The sequence below is a fragment of the Pogonomyrmex barbatus genome, unplaced genomic scaffold, assembly GCF_055798465.1.
Source record: "Pogonomyrmex barbatus isolate J1 unplaced genomic scaffold, ASM5579846v1 scaffold6, whole genome shotgun sequence".
NCBI classification, from domain to species: domain Eukaryota; kingdom Metazoa; phylum Arthropoda; class Insecta; order Hymenoptera; family Formicidae; genus Pogonomyrmex; species Pogonomyrmex barbatus.
The window spans coordinates 3,296,413-3,313,611 of NW_028297160.1; the positions used below are offsets into that span (position 1 = coordinate 3,296,413).

At 36.8% G+C, this 17,199-nt stretch overlaps 1 protein-coding gene across 14 annotated transcripts in view; it reads left to right on the forward strand.

Moving 5' to 3' along the window:
* Window positions 1–17,199, forward strand: part of hiw (MYC binding protein highwire) — a 183,203-nt gene that overhangs the window by 28,423 nt on the left and 137,581 nt on the right. The gene's annotated exons all lie outside the window — the stretch shown is intronic.

A 17,199-nucleotide genomic window follows, 5' to 3' on the forward strand; every position in this document is an offset into this window, starting at 1 on the left:
GTATCTTTAGTAATGGCGAAGAATTTATTTTTATTATTAATCTTTATTTAATGAGAAGGACAATATTTTCTAAATTTTCTCGTTATAGATATTTTTTTATTTAACGAGAAATCGCAATATTTTTCACAAAATTTTTTTGCACTTTAGTTATTCTTTCGTGTTTTGTATATGAATGTAAGTTCTATGATGTATTAACAGTTTGCACTTTTCGTATTTGTCACTAATATCAGATCGGAAAGGCGAGATATTTAAATGACGTCGGAAACGAAGTTTGAGAAGCTAATAAACTATGTTGAGTTATCCGAGTTGACAACCAATGATAAATTGCGCCTAATAAAAGCGTACCACCATTTCGCGCTTTGATGTCCATTTCCTTTTACACTTCGTAAATCTTTAATAATGTTTAAAGTTTCATACGACCTAAAGAATACTGCGATTAACGGAAGAATTTTTGATAACGTTGTTGCAGATTCAAAATTCTTGTTGCATCTACTGTTCATGAACTTATAAATTTTGATTATCTCGAAATTATTATTTTGTATTTTCACAGAAAACGATCGTGCGTCGCATATAAATACGGATATAAAGCTTCAACAATGGAAACATTAACGAGGTTGTGGAATACTTTTTTCCTCTTATTCCGAAAACTGATTTCGCTATTTACTTTTCTGACAAGATGTCACGGATGACATTGCGACGCTTTAAAATCCGTACGACGGCTTTCAACGGATGTTACTACTCTCGTTACATCGCGATATTTTGACAGCCATGGATTTTCGGGACATTGGATTTCCGTTTTACCTTGATTTGCTCCGAAAATCTCAAGGGTAGGGTTTACAAAAGAAAATAGAACAGTTCGCGTATGATGTATTCATTTCATTAATTGTGCAAGGATTCGTAACGCTTCGGTAGCGACAATTTTTTACAATCGATTTTTACGTCATGAAGATATTATTTATATTGCGTCCGCTTTATTTTGCAACTTTATTCAGTAGCGCAGAAATATTTTATGATGAGTGTAGTTACTATTGTATTTATTTTTATTTTCAAATTCATTTTTTTTTTTTCGTTTTTTTCTTGTTTTTTACCAACGTTTTTTTATCATCGTGCAACTCGCATACAATGTACAAAACATTGTATACATTAGTAAACGCTAAACTGCAATGAGTCTCGAATTCTAAAGTGGAAAATGAATTATGAAAACTAACGGATGGGTGTAACTTGATAAGCGTATTATACAAAGATAAGAAAGATAACATTTGTAATTCAGGTTATCTTCAATATATAATTGAAATTGTAAAATGTATATATTACTCTTAATAATTCAAGTTTCGATGTCATAATTATTTATTCGTTAATTGTAAAAATACAATAACTAGTAGATTAGTAACTATCACTCTTCGGTAACACGAAAAATCGATTTCGCGAACCTTGGTTTCACGCAATGCCACCTTTTATCGGCGATGTATACAATTTTATTAAATAACGCTTGTTTGTAAATTTTGTTTAGTGGCCAGCATGCTTACTCACCACCCCATTCATCAGCTCGCAAGTCATCGCTTATCGCTTATCGTTGATGTACACGCGGTCTTACATTACACCTGTACCTAATTTCGTCTCCGTGCCGCGAGGCATGTCGCGACATAATGTTGCGTTGAAACCTCGACCCGAAATCTCACGCGACGGATCGCGCGGGTCAACTTTTCACCTTCAAGTTCGCGGAGAGACCCTGGCGGGACCCGATAAGAAACGTATTTCGATGATCGATTTGTCGCAGCGCCCGTCCCGTCTGTTCTCCATCCGCGTCCGACGTTGCTCTCGGTGCGGCCAAACGTCATATCGCACGAAAGTAAAATATCGAGAAGCTTGCGATCTGACTGCCGCTGAAGATTAATCGTAACCGTGGCTACTCCCGATAGATTTTCCAATTTCGATATGACGTTGAAAAAGTAACGTGACCCTGCGCGCAGGACCGATCGGCTAGACGGAAATGCACGCTCGAGCGGTGAGTATTAAGTATTCTAAATTGATATCACTCACCATAATCTCGATTGATTATCAGTCTGTCTTGTATGATTAGTATTATTAGTACTATGTATTACTACTACGTATTATTAGTACTACGCGATTGCATCATCAATTTTTTTTATTTGACTCAAATCGATGATTAATTACCGGTGGCATATATGAGCCTGATATGAGCCTTAAAACAATGAGTTCGATAAGCTTACATTATTACACTAATTTCTATAATTATCGTCACACAGGTGAGAGAAGTGTAATTTTATAATGTAAGATTAACTTTTTGGAATACTAGTCATTTTCTTATATATTTTCTCGACTTTTTACCTTGAGGAAAAAAAATTGAAATATTCAGAAGCAAATGTTAGCTTGTGATGTTTTCTCCGACATTTATTGCTTAAAGTTTATTGCTTAAAATTTATTAAAAAAATTTGACTGTGACGAAATATACATTTTTGTGAAATACATTTAATTCTTCTTACTAATTGTAAAATCGTTTATTTGCTGTGTGTAAATAATTTTTTTTAGTTCAGTTGCAAGACTTCTCCTTTTATGTCTCGTGTCCGTATTTTGTTTTCATATTGTTTTTTAATTTTATTTTTTATTTCTTTTATTTCTTTTTATTTCTTTTTCTCACAACTAAATTATTAAGTTTCTTTTTCGTGATGTAGCAAATGAAAATGTAGCTTTTTTTGAAAATCGATGAATTTACTATTTCAGTAGATAGATTGTCTGTCCATAATTGAAAATCTTATACCGAAACTTATATTTTATGCGTTGTGGTTTATGTATTTTTGTGTCACAATATCATTAAAGATACATTTCTCGAGAACCGCTTTTATCAGACTGATATAATTCTGCCTTTTTTGTGATGTTTGTACTAATGATTCTTTTCAAAGTGCTTCAAATATTACATACAGTGGTACGCTTTTCTTCGAAAAAAAGTGCGTCTACCGTACACCATTGCCATGAATTCAACTAAGAGATGGCTTTTTGCGAGTGTATCTTGTGAGAAGGACAGAAGGAAACGCGGCAGCGAAATGCACCTCATCAAATGGAGCTCGCGCATGAGAACATTCGCTCAGTGCTCCGAAATGCACCTGAAAATTTGTTTTACCGTGCGGTGAAAACAAAAGTGTACATACCTCGGCAAATGGGAAAACTTTGTGGTCCGACGACGAAAGGGATTACACGAAAACGTTACATCGCTACACGTGTATGCACTATACACGTGTCGAATATAAAGAGAGACGAGATACATGAAACTCGCTGGAGAATACGCGAACTTTATCTTGAATAATGAATAACGAATTCTAACGTTACGAGAAGAACCACAAGACGCATTCGCGTTTACATTTGTTTGTTCCGAATGATACTTTAATCGGCGTAAATAAATTTAATGAGAATATATTTCTAAATAATTTTAAGCGTATATTTATTTAAACTTTTCTTCTTACTCTTATTCTTTCGATCGGAAATAGATCGGAGTGGATGGAACACTCGAGAGTGAACATTTGCTTTGTCGGAGTTGAAAAGCTGGTCGGTCAATCATTCGACATTGTTATTTTAGCTCAGTCACTGAAGTAGAGCGCGGAAGCATTAATTACTTACGCGTCAGTAGTTTACTCGAAAATAGCTTCGAGTCAGCTGACGTGAAACAAGAAACCTCCACTAGGAGTGCGAAAGGTTAAGGGAAATGTTATTTCCATGCGCGTCAGCAGAGATATGAACTCGTTTTCTTCCCGTTTACCCCCTCTCGTCGGATAACAGAGCTAGATGAGGAAGGAATCCACGTCCGAGCGAACGTGCCGGAGGGGATGAATCGAATCGCGCGCAGCATTAAGAAAGGTAATCGTTGCCGAGGGTGGTGGCGGCCGACCGCAGCCGGGCGCGGTGGAACTGGAAATTCCGAAACCAGAAATTCAGAGCTCGATAACACCAACGGGACCATAAATGTAGCGTTTCGCAACGACGTGCGCCGTGCAGCTCGGCGGCGATATACCGCTGTTTCCCACCGGAAGTTATAATTGTTTGCCGAGTTTCTCTGGTGCTCGATGCCCCGGGGAGAGCAACGTTGTATCTGACTCCACTCTTCCCAGTATTTTCAACGGAGATGGATAGAAATAGAGAGAAGGAGAAAGAGAGAGAGAGACAGAGGCGGCGGGAGGAGAGTGCTCGTTATTTGCGCGCGGCTCTAGGATTTCGTTACGAGTGTTATGTTGCTTTCGTTCGTATGCGCAATTTCGTTATCTAAGCTTTCGTTGCACTCACGAGGTAGGTACAGGATTAAAAGATTCGCGGCTCGTTTTTCACCTGTTTTTCGAACGCGCGCGTACAACCATCGATGGCTCTCGACAGAGTGAAATTCCGTGTGGCGAGTAAAAGACACTTCCCGAACTTTTTCAGGGATCCGAACTTGAAATAACCAACGAGATACTCGGGCGTATAATACCGGGAGACTCGCAACGAGGGAGATTGACCCTGAAGGCAAAACACGACACTTTATCGGCATCGATGCTTTTATTCGCGTGTGTCAGGTGCATCGGCATAAATTTCAGTCTCTTGTTCGTCTATATTTTCCGGCGACTCTCGATACGGCACCATCACGTTGCGATCTGTTCCGGGATAAAAAAAAAAAAATACCGAAACAACATCCTTTCTTTCCCAGAAGATCTTGCGCGCGCGAAAAATATTAACGATAAATTCGCCGTCACTTCCCTTCTCGCCTTTGCGTTCACGCTGTTTTTCTTCTTCGCGTTATCTTCAGCTATATTCCCGCGCACGCGGGGAGGCTAATATCTCTTATCATTTTTTAGACGCCGTTTTCCCGCCCGAGCCGGGTGGTAATCGAAAGAGCGGTATAAGAGCGATATCATATATAAATACAGTCGTAAACTCGCACGATGATCGTAATACTTGAATACATACATATATCGCTAAACAATTTTATATCTGGGACACTGTTACATTATTTATATTGGAATAACTTTTTAAGTTATACATTCTTTCAGACTTTTTCAGCCAGAATCTATATATATATTTACAATATATATATATTTACGATAGATTCTGGTTGAAAAGTAATCTGTGTATAACTTAAAAAGTTATTTCAATTTTTCTATAATATTTTACATATTTATTTAATGATCTATAACAGTCCATGTAAATACTAAAGCTAAATTTATCATAACTTTTTTCTATTTAGTTATTTTTTTCTTCTATTTTTTCATGGGAAGTTTGGATTTTGTATTATATTTTTATGCGAATATATAACGCTTATTTACAATCGATCGTAAAGTAACTATCTCAGTTGTAAATTATTTAAGATTGTTAACTACGATTTTTTTATATGTTCAAAAAATATAAAAAGTCAAACATATATTTTGCATAATAATACTTTTAGTTGTCATATTTTATTTAAAAAAAAATGATTTTTGCTTGTATAAAAATTATCTGAATAAACTTATGTTACAATTTTCTTCTGTTAAAAGAAAAGAATATAAAAAGAATATAAAAATATTAAATATACATTTTACATAATAATACTGTGAATTTTTAGTTACATTTTATTGAACATATTTTTGTTACATTTTATTGAAAAAACGATTTTTAGTTATATAAAAAGATAATTATTTGAATTTTAATAAATGTTTATCTACTGATATCTAGTTCCTATAACCTCTTTGATCTAATATTATATATAAATGTAATATAAAATAGTATATCTCTCGTTTTGCAGAGAAATAGAAATTGACTCATTTACCCAACAGATAATTTAATCAATGTGTGAATATTGCAATTAACAATTTGTTAAAAAAATTTCTTTTATAATATTATAGTTAAATAAAAGATATGATGTTATTAAAATGTTATTAAATGATAATTTATAATGATATTACATTCTTAAATATGTTTAATAATAAATTGTTTAATAAAATAAATTGTAAAACAAAAATGACTTACTACTATTAGGACATGACTTATAACTGGGACAATTATGACATATTCAGCGCGATATTGTTACATAATTAATGATATACGTATAATTTATGAATAATCTTAGCAAATAAAATCTTATTTTTTTATGAATTATTCTTTCACGCTTTAAAATAATTTGAAGAGCGAGAAGAGGGGGGGGAAGAAGGACAGAGTTACGTTAATTTTTTTTATAATACATTGCGAGATGTGCAAAATTTTAAGATTTTGCCTACTATTCTGTATAACGTTTGGTTGTATCACAAGTAAGGGATCGCTTTCAAAATAAAAATGATATCCCAAGCGGGCGCGTCAAAGCAAACGCGTAAAATCCCGCCGTGCTTCTCGCACGAAAAGTGAATCCCCCTTTTTTTTTCCACGTCAACGAAAGAGACACGCACGTGTATATATACAGCACTGCGTGCGATGTCGACGCGTGAGTGCACGTATAAATATTTATCCACGGGTACCGCGATGCGTGCAGCCGCCCCTCTTGATTCTGACACGCGCGCGCGTGGCATATTTTTTTTTCTCCCCCTTGTCTGGAATCAACTTTGCAACGGGTTTACAACGAAGGAAAAAAAGTTTTTTCGTCGTGCTGTCGCACGGCCGGTGCCGCATAAATTTGTATTCACGCCGCAACCCCGTCGTAACTTTGTTCTCCGTAAATTCGCGGCGTATTTATGGAAAATAATCAGCGTTCTCCGTCTAAAACTGTTAACGTCACTCGCTTCAGGAATCTCGCCATCGCGTTGCATAACGATGCCCCTTCTTTTTTGCATTAATGCATCTCCAGCAGTCTTTTTGTCGTAGATCGGTGGCATCTGTCACTGTCGCCCGATCGTCCCTATCAAGACTTACGTGGTCCGATAAGAAACTGCGGATTGTAGAAATTGCACCGAATTGCGGTCATTGCGCTCGTTAAACACACGTTACTAGTCAAAGAAGAGACTTTTTCGATGATTTGATTAATTAATAATTTTGCCTAAAATAATGGTTGATCCATGAATATGTCGCGCCATCAAGATCCGTTAATACATCACTATAAGTGAAACTCATTTTCTTGATTATGAATCTCTCTCGTAGACCTCAAATATTTATAGAACTCTTATTTTTTGCATGTTGCGTAAATTAATAAGAAAAACGAGCTAGTTATTGTTTGAAATAACCTAAATACGCAAATTGCATTTATTTGCATGTATCCGTATTTTTTACTTTCCTTAACGTTTAGTTTTACATTTTTTATTCTTATCAACACGCTTGCACATTGGTATCTAACGAATTGTAAGCGGCGCAAATCTTAAGTGGCTACGCGTGCTCATAAATGTTCTTAACGATTTTTCTGCAAAAAGCCATGTTGCGAGGGAAGTGGAAGCAGAAGTAAAACTACAGTCTATGAGAGATTTATATTTCGCGTTATCGTTTTAATAAGCAAAACGTAAAGTCGGTCATTCAGAAAGAAAAATGGGAAACGAAGTTTGTGTTTGATATTTTTCAAAAAAAAAAAAAAAAAAACACAAAGACGAAATTATTCGTTTCTCCTCTTAATCGATTATGATTTGATAAATCGACGAAGCGTCGATTTATCATATGGCAGGCGCAAATTATATGTATGTCATTGGATGTTCTAAAAAATTCCATATAAAATTCTTTAACGTAATAACAGACAATAACATAAATAAAGAAAGAAAGTATGTATTTAAGTGGATTTTTAAATATAAAAATATTATATATCTTATATATTATATAAATATATATTTAACTTATATATTTAGCTTATATATTTTCAAGATGTAAGTGTAAAAGTATATTTCTATATGAGAAGAGGCGATAAATAATTTTTGGGAAACTTTTAAAATCCTTGATTAATTTTGTGAGTCGCTATAAATGTAATCTAGTTTTAGAACATGTCGATAGAACGCAATATCGCCTTGTCACGTCAAAGCTGGAAATCTTTCGTAAAATTGAAATAGTGCCGCGACGTGATAGCAGAAACGAGGGCAATGAATGAGAGAAAGAGAGAGAAAGAGAGACGGAGAGAGTGAAAACGTCTCTCGTACGGAGTAATTAAAACTCTGAAAGTCTCCAAGTCACCTCAGACTCCGCGTAATTTGCAAGAGTTCTCCTTCCTCTCGCGATAGCGCACGACTAAGAAGGACGAACTGTGCCGACTTCCTAACCAAGTACTTTCCCAGTATCTTTCGCGCTATCGACGCTAGTCCTACTATATTCCGGTGTTGTTTTTCGCTGTTTTTAGCGATGACTATAATCTCAGTTATCTAACAACGATTGTCCGACCACTTTCTTCCGCGCGTTCGCTCGTCGCCTTTTCGCGCCCTCTCCTTTTTTTTTATTTCTTGGGAACCATTTGGCCGATGCGATGTTGTCGATCCCCGTGAAAATGGGTGATAGACCGTGCATGCATTTTGCGGTCGGTTTTGCGAAAAATAAAAAAAAAGAAATAAACTGCAGCCGCGCGCACAGAAAGAGAGTGGCGGGGGAGAGGATGGATGCATCACCGCAGGAACGTTTTGAGGGATGGAAGCCGGTGGGGTGACAAGTTGTGTCGTTGCGGCGTGAACGGTGGTGGGCCAGGGTGAGCTTTTAAAAAACCGGATACTGCCGGAGTGTTGGCCATTGAAAGGCTGACGTGTGGGATGCGACCCTTTGAAGTTCGATATACCATATACCGATATACCATGGATGTTATGTTTACCTGTCCTTCTTCTACACGGAGGTTCGATCTGCCAAGCTGCGAACGCCCGGGATGATAGTTGGCAGTTCGCAGCATCGAATCACCGGCGTTTCGTGCAACTTTATCACGGCTTTACGAAGAGGACGGATTTACGGGGGATAGACTCGCGAGACTGAAATACATAAACCCAAAAGCTTAGATCTTACACGAGAGGCATGTCGAGAGAGACGATTCAATCACGCGAAGCATGGTTATTTAGATTCTTTACATTTAAATTATCTTACGTGAGGGTCAACACGTTTTTAATATAAAAATATAATTATATAACACAAACAACGTATTTCTTTCTCTGAGACATGAAATAAAGAAATAAAATTTCATATCGAACTGTAGCGTTCTAGATTCATTTTGAGGAAAGATACCTTTGACGTATCTCGCGACAACAAACGAAAAAAAAACAGTAGATACATATCAAAAGAAAATCACAGTGGAAATCTCACGATTGCGACAACCATATCGTGCCGATACACACGTCATCTATAAGTCTCGTCTAATTAAAGTTACATGGCGGCTAACGAATAGCAAAGAGCTGTGAGCTACACAGGTCATCAGATGCGCATCTCACGCGCGCGCGTGCCGATACATAAATGAAAGAGACAAAAAAGAGAAGCAAAAAATCTATGCTGCCGTCAAAGCTAAATCTCTCGAAGCGCGGATTATCGATGCGCGCAGCTAGAAGGTATGCTTTACTGGCACACACTGGATGCCTTTTTTTTGTGTCTCTTTTCTGTTACGCAGCGTGACGATGAAACTCACATGCGTGCTAATTTATGTATGTATGTATATATATATAAACAAACCAGTTTTATATATATATATATATATATATAATGTATTTATATATAAATATGGTATGTAATATGTATATATGTATATGTATATGTATATATATATATATATAATGAGTACACACACACACACACACACACACACACACACACACACACACACACACACACACATATATTTTGTATATTCTTTTTTAGTACTACCAGACTGTTGGTAGAGTTGGAAATTTAACCACCATCCGTGTACGCGAATACGAAGAATGTATTACCGGGACAGGTGCGAGTAAAGCGGCATTTCCGGGTTACGATGCCCGATGCGCCGAGAACAATGGGAAATGAATTTGTCTCTCGTTTCGCGTATGGAAATTTTGAGCTTGCTGCGATGCGGCAATGCGGCACGCTGCTGCAAAATGCCAAAAGAATGAATAAATAACTATTCTTTTGCGAAAATATATGTGTACATATACTATAAAAGCAGTGGCAATTAATTGAATTTGCAAGATATTATTAATCATTGTAAATACCTTGATTTATTGATATATTCTCTATTAGCGTATTCGATAATATATATTTTATCACTATCATATTTCATGGTAATCCTGTCATTATTCTGATTATGACATTAAATGGATAAATATCTAAATAACAATAAAATATTATTAATCCAAAAATAGGATTTATTTTTGTGGCACAATAATTAAAATAAATTTTATAAAAAAAAATTGTTTTCATTAAGCTTCTTTAACATAAACATTAGATTCTAAAAAAATGTTAACTTTATATTTTTATAAAATAAATCTGATAATCTAATGCATTATATCACAAAATTGATGATTTTTTTTCAGTATTTTTTAATCTTTACATAATGTTTGCGATGTTTTACAGTAGATCTGTATGTACGTGAAAGCGAAAAAATTTAAGATATTCTAACGTTATTTTATGATATTAAAATCAAATAACATTGTGTCCGACAATCCAATATAAAAACAATGTTTTATATTTAATATTATGATACACGAACATGAGCAATTTTTTATAGCATATGCACTTTTTACATTTGGTGAGAATATTGATTATTTTTTTATTTTTTATTTTGTGGTTCGAGATACATTTTTTTCTATAATTTTTTCATCATCTAAAAACGATTCGCCAAGGATCAATTTATACGAAATATTATAGAAAAAGATTTTTAGCTTACAGCTATGATTCTCTCTCAAATTCTACGATAATAATAGACGACGCAGATTTACTCGCCGATTCGACGATTATTCGATTGGAATCGGAAATCCTCGTAAAAAGAAGCTTCATCCTCCGATATTACGTCGTTTACGCATTTTTCAGATCAGGCATTAATGCTTCTTTTCATCTTATTTTCCCCGTCGTATCAACTAGCGAAATTGTGCAACACTTTGAGTTTTTTGCACATTCCGTTTTTTGCAATCTCTCGACTTTACAGTCGCGGCTGATTTCGTCCGCGGAAGCGACCGTAATGGACGATGTCGATATGATAATGGCGACAAGATGTCGACGACTGAAAAGAATACGGATGCTGCACGTGCGAACGCCAATAACGCGTTACATTATCGCGTTACATTTTAAGATTTCATGTGACATTCTATGAAGCTCACAAAGTTTCATTATTCTCACGAGTTCTCGTTTTGCAGACTATTTTGCACATTTATTAGATTCTTACGGGAATGTTATTATTTTTTACGATTATGCTTTTATGCTATTTGCGAACTAATGTGCAAGCATTTTTGAATTTATATTGAATGAAACAGAATAAAATACAGTATAAAAGATTTCTCTTTTCAAGTAAATGGTTCAATATTTTGATCTCGATTGAAAGTATACTCAGTGAGAATGAATGATCTATGAATGTGAGTATGATTATTCGTGTGAATCCTGATATTAAAGTATTGTACGATTATGGAATATTTCACACTTTTACATAAGCTTTTATATATGCGATAAAAGAGTTATTGAATTTCCTATTATTAAATGTATTTATTTCGAATAATATAAAAATAAATTATTAATAAATGGAGGACAGATAGGAATTATGGACTACGAGGAATATGAATATAAAAAAATAATATATATATATATATATATATATAAATATATATATAATTAATAATCATTAATTATTTCTTTATTAAATAAATTTTTTTAAATATGCTTTTAACGGAATATTTTTTTTTTTTATTTATATTTGTGAAATGTATCTTGAAATAATTTCTACCTTTTTACTTTCTTAATATCAACATGTCATAATATTTAATTCTAAAAATATAAAGAGAGAAACAGATTGTTGATTATAAATCTTATGTTTAAAAAATTTGGGAGATAAGAAACAAAATTCATAATTCAACTAAATTTTTTCATATTATGTTTTACATAAATAATATAATGCACGACTATCTTAACATGCGATTATAAATACAGATCTTAAAGTTGTGAAACTTCTTGCATTTTGAATGCATACATCTTTAAACAGTCACATTGTTTTAGAAATTTTATAGTTTTATAATTTCTGAATCCTTGAATCTCTCAGCTCTTGTTTAAATATTTCAATCGTCAAATTTTTATTCTCAGATCTGTTGAATTTAGAATTATTATATAAGTTGCGACAATACTTTTAATATTATAATATTAATTTTTCACTTTTATAATACAACTTTATATATAAGATGATCTTAAGAATTTTAGATTATTTATCATTAAATTACCATGTGTCTGGACACGCATTGATTTATTTTGATCAATTTACAAGAATTGAAGTCGGCCGAAATTATCTCTATTTCGTTTTGCCACAGTTGGATTATTGAACGAATCTCTCGAACTACGAAATCGTCTATTTGAAATTTATCGAGCGGCACAACAGCGATATCCGTGAGGAATATCGCCTGCACAGGTACACTTCGAGAGTCTCCGTAATTAAATATTGAAGAGCGCGTATTACAGAAGTGGCGATTTAATCGGCTTTAGAGCTGTCGGCAAATCGGGTTTTGCCTGAGAGATCTCACTCTTTGTCTCTCTTTTTTGCGCGCTATTTCGCTTTGGGATATCGAACGCGAGTATTTACAGTGAGCGACGTATGAATTTCGGTATGCGCTCGCTCGAATTTACGAGTGACACGGGACTTTGGGTTTCGATAAAAACTTAATCATGCGCTGCCAATGAGAATCGATCGCCGGTTACCAATAAATTGAAAAGCGAAACGACCGCCCTGCGCATGTATTCGACAGTATTTCAATAACAATGCATAATTTTAGAAAATATTTTTTCCGCCCCCCACGTTTCCCAAGAGCCGCAACGCCGTTCCTTCGTGACGCGAACGTTCTATAATTCTTTGCTCGGTTTTCGCGCATCGAAGAACGCGTCGGATGTTATTTATTTTCGCGGCAAGACAGGGCGAACGAAGAATTATAGGCGTCGCCTGTTGGCTCGTAAACGGAATTTATTAATACACGGTCAACCGTAATAAACTGCGTTACGCTACGACAGCCGGTAGTTCCGACATCGGCGTGGCAATCTCAGACTCGTTTGGCACTCGTTATGAATCAATTGTTCGTGCACGTGCTTGCGACGGGGCTGTTACGTCAATTTTTACGAGACGAAAATATTTTTTTGTCGGTAGAGAAAAGTAACATATTATTTATTTTAATCGCAATAAATTTACGGTTGCCTTCGTTACTGTCAATATTCTTCGACCGAGAAAGCTTTGCCTGAGTTTTACAATCCGCTGGCCACCGGACGTATGATTGAGTTACTAATAATGCTACTTTTTACTCGACTTTTTGAAAGCCCTGCAGCTCACCTCCACATGCCGGCGATTTCTTCACCGTTGTGAAAATTACGAGCGTAGACCAGTCACTAACCAGTCGCTGCCAGTGCTGTAGTTTCGAAAAGAGGTGTTTAACAATCTCATAAAATTAATAGATTTGGCAAAATATTCTGTAGGTTAAATTGAAAATTTCATGTAGAAAACACCATAAGGAAAGAAAATATTTGAAAATAGATAATTCAGGCATTACACGGTCGGACAAGATTTATAGCGCTATTAATCTTTTTAAATTTTGAATTTATTGAATAAATTCAAGAACACATTTTTGGCTTTCGTTACTAATTATGTGTCGTTAAAGAAATGATCAAACGTGCTTTTTTGTTAACTATTTTCATATATTTAAAGTAAAAATAGTAAAAGTATTAATATATAATAAATGTATCGCAAATTAATAACAAGTTTTTAAATATGCTATAACACAAAGGATTTAAATCCTTGATAAGAGAGATAATTTTGAAAATACAATACAGACTTTTGTTTTATATTTTTTAATTAGATACGTTAAATCTGTTTACTTTATTAATTTAATAATAAAATGTTTGTGTAGCTTTAGCTTTGTTTTAACTCGGTCAGTTCCTATTTCGATGGCATTGCTTATTCCGACAACAAGCAAGATGGAAACCGCGAACTAAAATCGGCGGCGGATAAGAGAAGCGCCGGAATTAGAAACCGTGCGGAAATTCGATCGAGGATATCTGAGGGTTCGTCGACCGTTAGTTACGCCGTTGGTGCCGATCGATAACGAGACTTCCGTTTTACAATTAAGGTCGGCCACTTTCGCGCCCTATACTTTATCGAAGTGCAAGTACACGAGTATCCGGACCGTTGAATATATGTTAAGATGGATAGCAATAATTTTGGCACGGACTATCATTTGCCTATCGCGAGGAGAAGCAAAGTGGTCTTCGTTTTCTGCTTCGTGGAGAACGATGAAAGATTTAAGATAACGATTTCAAACGCGTGGAATTCGCGTAAAACGGGGCTATTTGGTTTACGGTCTTTTCAGCTCTGCCAACACCGCGGGTGGATGGAAAAAGTTTAGTCGTTACAGTTGCGCTTTAATATTCGATATTTTCATGCGGATGTTGGTGCACCGTATAAGGTTTTTAATTTACGCGGGAGAAGCAGTATAATAATGTCTACAAAAAATATAATTACAAACTAAAGAGTTTTTATAACGTTATTCTGAAATTTAGAAAAAAACGTAGATTCATTAATGAAAATGTAGATGTTTGTTATTAAAAATGTAGATATTTATTCCGATTTGTCATTGTGATTTGAATATTGATATGCAGAAATTGTATTTTGAAAAGAATATATCGATATAGAATTCCATTCGTCGAGACTGAACATTGCTTATTCACGCGCAGACATTTGAATAATAATATCGACAGATTAGACATTTTTTATACGATAGAGATGCAGAATAGATCTGATTTATTACGTTTCATGCGATGGAGTAATATTTAACCTCGACACAGTATCAATAGCTCCGAAATTTTTTGTACGTGTGTGTGTGTGTGTGTGTGTGTGTGTGTGTGTGTGTGTGTGTGTGTGTGTGTGTGTGCGCGCGCGCGCGCGCGCGCGCGCGTGTGTGTACGATGAATCGATTTTATTACGTTCGATAGGTCTCGCGATAAAGGACATCGTGCGTTATTTCCACTTCCCAGGATAACAGCCGTTTCTATTACATTCTTGATGGAATCCGTATTGCTAAAAGTATATCGCCACGCGAAAAATTCTTGTAACCGTTTCCCGCGAGACTTATGGTCGCCGTTCGCGGCGATAAATATTACCGTCCGACAACAATGTGCCCTCGAACCTCTATTACTTGCATGTGAAAGAAAGGATTTATCGGCGATATCGTTTCCGACTGAGAATTCTACCGCCTTTTATTACGACGCAGGATGCATTCCCGGCGATGAGAAGAGTGCGCTCGTCTATATGACAATATTTACTCCGTTGTCAGTCGTTCACCTGTCTCTGTGGTGCACCTGCTAAGAAATATCGTGCAGGATTTTCTTCCATTTCGAAATACGGAATGTAGCATCTCGTTACATGCGCATTTCTTGCTTACATATGAATATATATATATATATATATATATATATATATATATATATGTTTATGTATATGCGCTGTACACCACAATATTCTTTTCAAAAGATGCAGATAACCATTATTCGTATTATTTTCGTCATCATTAAGAGTTGAAGTACTCATTTTTGCACGACCGCGGAAAGTAGGAAATACGAGTTATCCACCACGTTTGCGTCTCTTTTTCTGACATTTTTACATAATAATTTTTTTATAAAAGATATGTAGCACAATTATTTGTTTATCCCATGGAAATTCCTACGAAATAGAATTCCTCGAACCGAAATATTCATAACCAAATTTATCGAAGATTACAGTACCTCTCGTTAATTCGTGATAATACGCGGAGTCCATGGGCATTTCCCGCAAACACACGTCGGCATGTGCATAATTTGTGTATGCGCCGCGTGCTCGTACGCGCAGCATCAGTCCGAAGGGGGGTAGCTAAGGGGGCCGCGACCGCGATCGATGGGATCCATCGATCTAGATGGAAGAGGAAGCTGGAAGGAGAGACGACGCCGTGTGTGCCGCGCGCGTACGCCGGCTGTTCGGACAGTACGAATTATGCACCGCCCGCGAATGCAAAGTGCATGCGGAACAAACCTCGCGCCTGCCTCCGAATGGACGGAATTGCGTCTCCCCTTTTCCCCTTCCTCCTTCTCCTCCTCTTCCTCCTCCCGCATCTGCCACGCCACGCCGTGCGCGGGCGGTCTCGCCGCTGCCTAACGCATGTGTGCGCCCCAGGTACTCAAAGATACTCACGCGCGAGTACAAAGTACCCGCTCGGTGCCACGCCGGTGGCGAACGCGCACAAGTTAACGTCCCACGAGGAAGTCTTGTTTCTTTCTCTCTAACCCCTTATTTCACCGCGCTCCGTCGGTCTCTCTCCTAACCGGGGACTGTCTTCGTTCCTCGCTTTATCGTCTTGCTCTCATCCCCTCGGGATTTTTCCTCCCCTCTTTCCCTCCTTCCCTCCCTCCCTTCCTCTTACCGTGCATTATTCCAGTCACTCGTCGTAGCGGTATACTAAGCGCGCGGGAACGCACGCTGCATTCTCTTTGAACCGTTTGCATAAAAGAAACTCGGTACTCGGAAGGATCGGAAGAGTAACGCAAGATCAAACGTCGCGAGGATTTTGCGCACTGTGTGTGCATCGGGCTTTTTACAGAGTGTGCAAAACGGAATTTTCTCGCGACGTATCGAAGCGTCGGGCGGGGATGAGAGAGAGAGAGAGAAAGAGAGAGAGGAGGGGAGAGGGAGGGGGAAAGATAGAAGATAAAAGGGAGAAAAAGATACGAACTGAGGTTTTCAAGCGCGCGATACAATAACACGCCCGAGTCCGCGAATGGCGCCTCTCACAATTACGTATATCATCCATTAAATGTAGCGGCCGGAAGGGGGGGAGGGGGGGGTGGATTTAAAGTTGACAGTTATTGCGCGAGATTTATTTTTGTGACGCTTTTCTTCGCGTGCGCGAGCCAAGTCATCGTGAAGTTTGTTTTTCAGCCCGCGTACAAACGAAAACCGGCTCCGTCCGGATCATCTCCTTTATTCGACGCTTCCCGTGAGTAGCCTCCCTCGTATATTCCTTACGGGCGAGATTAATCGCTGATCACCTCCTATCCTATCCATACGCTCGTGTACGCGTCCGTGTTTATGTTCGCGCCTGAAGCTCGCCTGATTACACGCGAGGCTCATAATAGATCACCCCC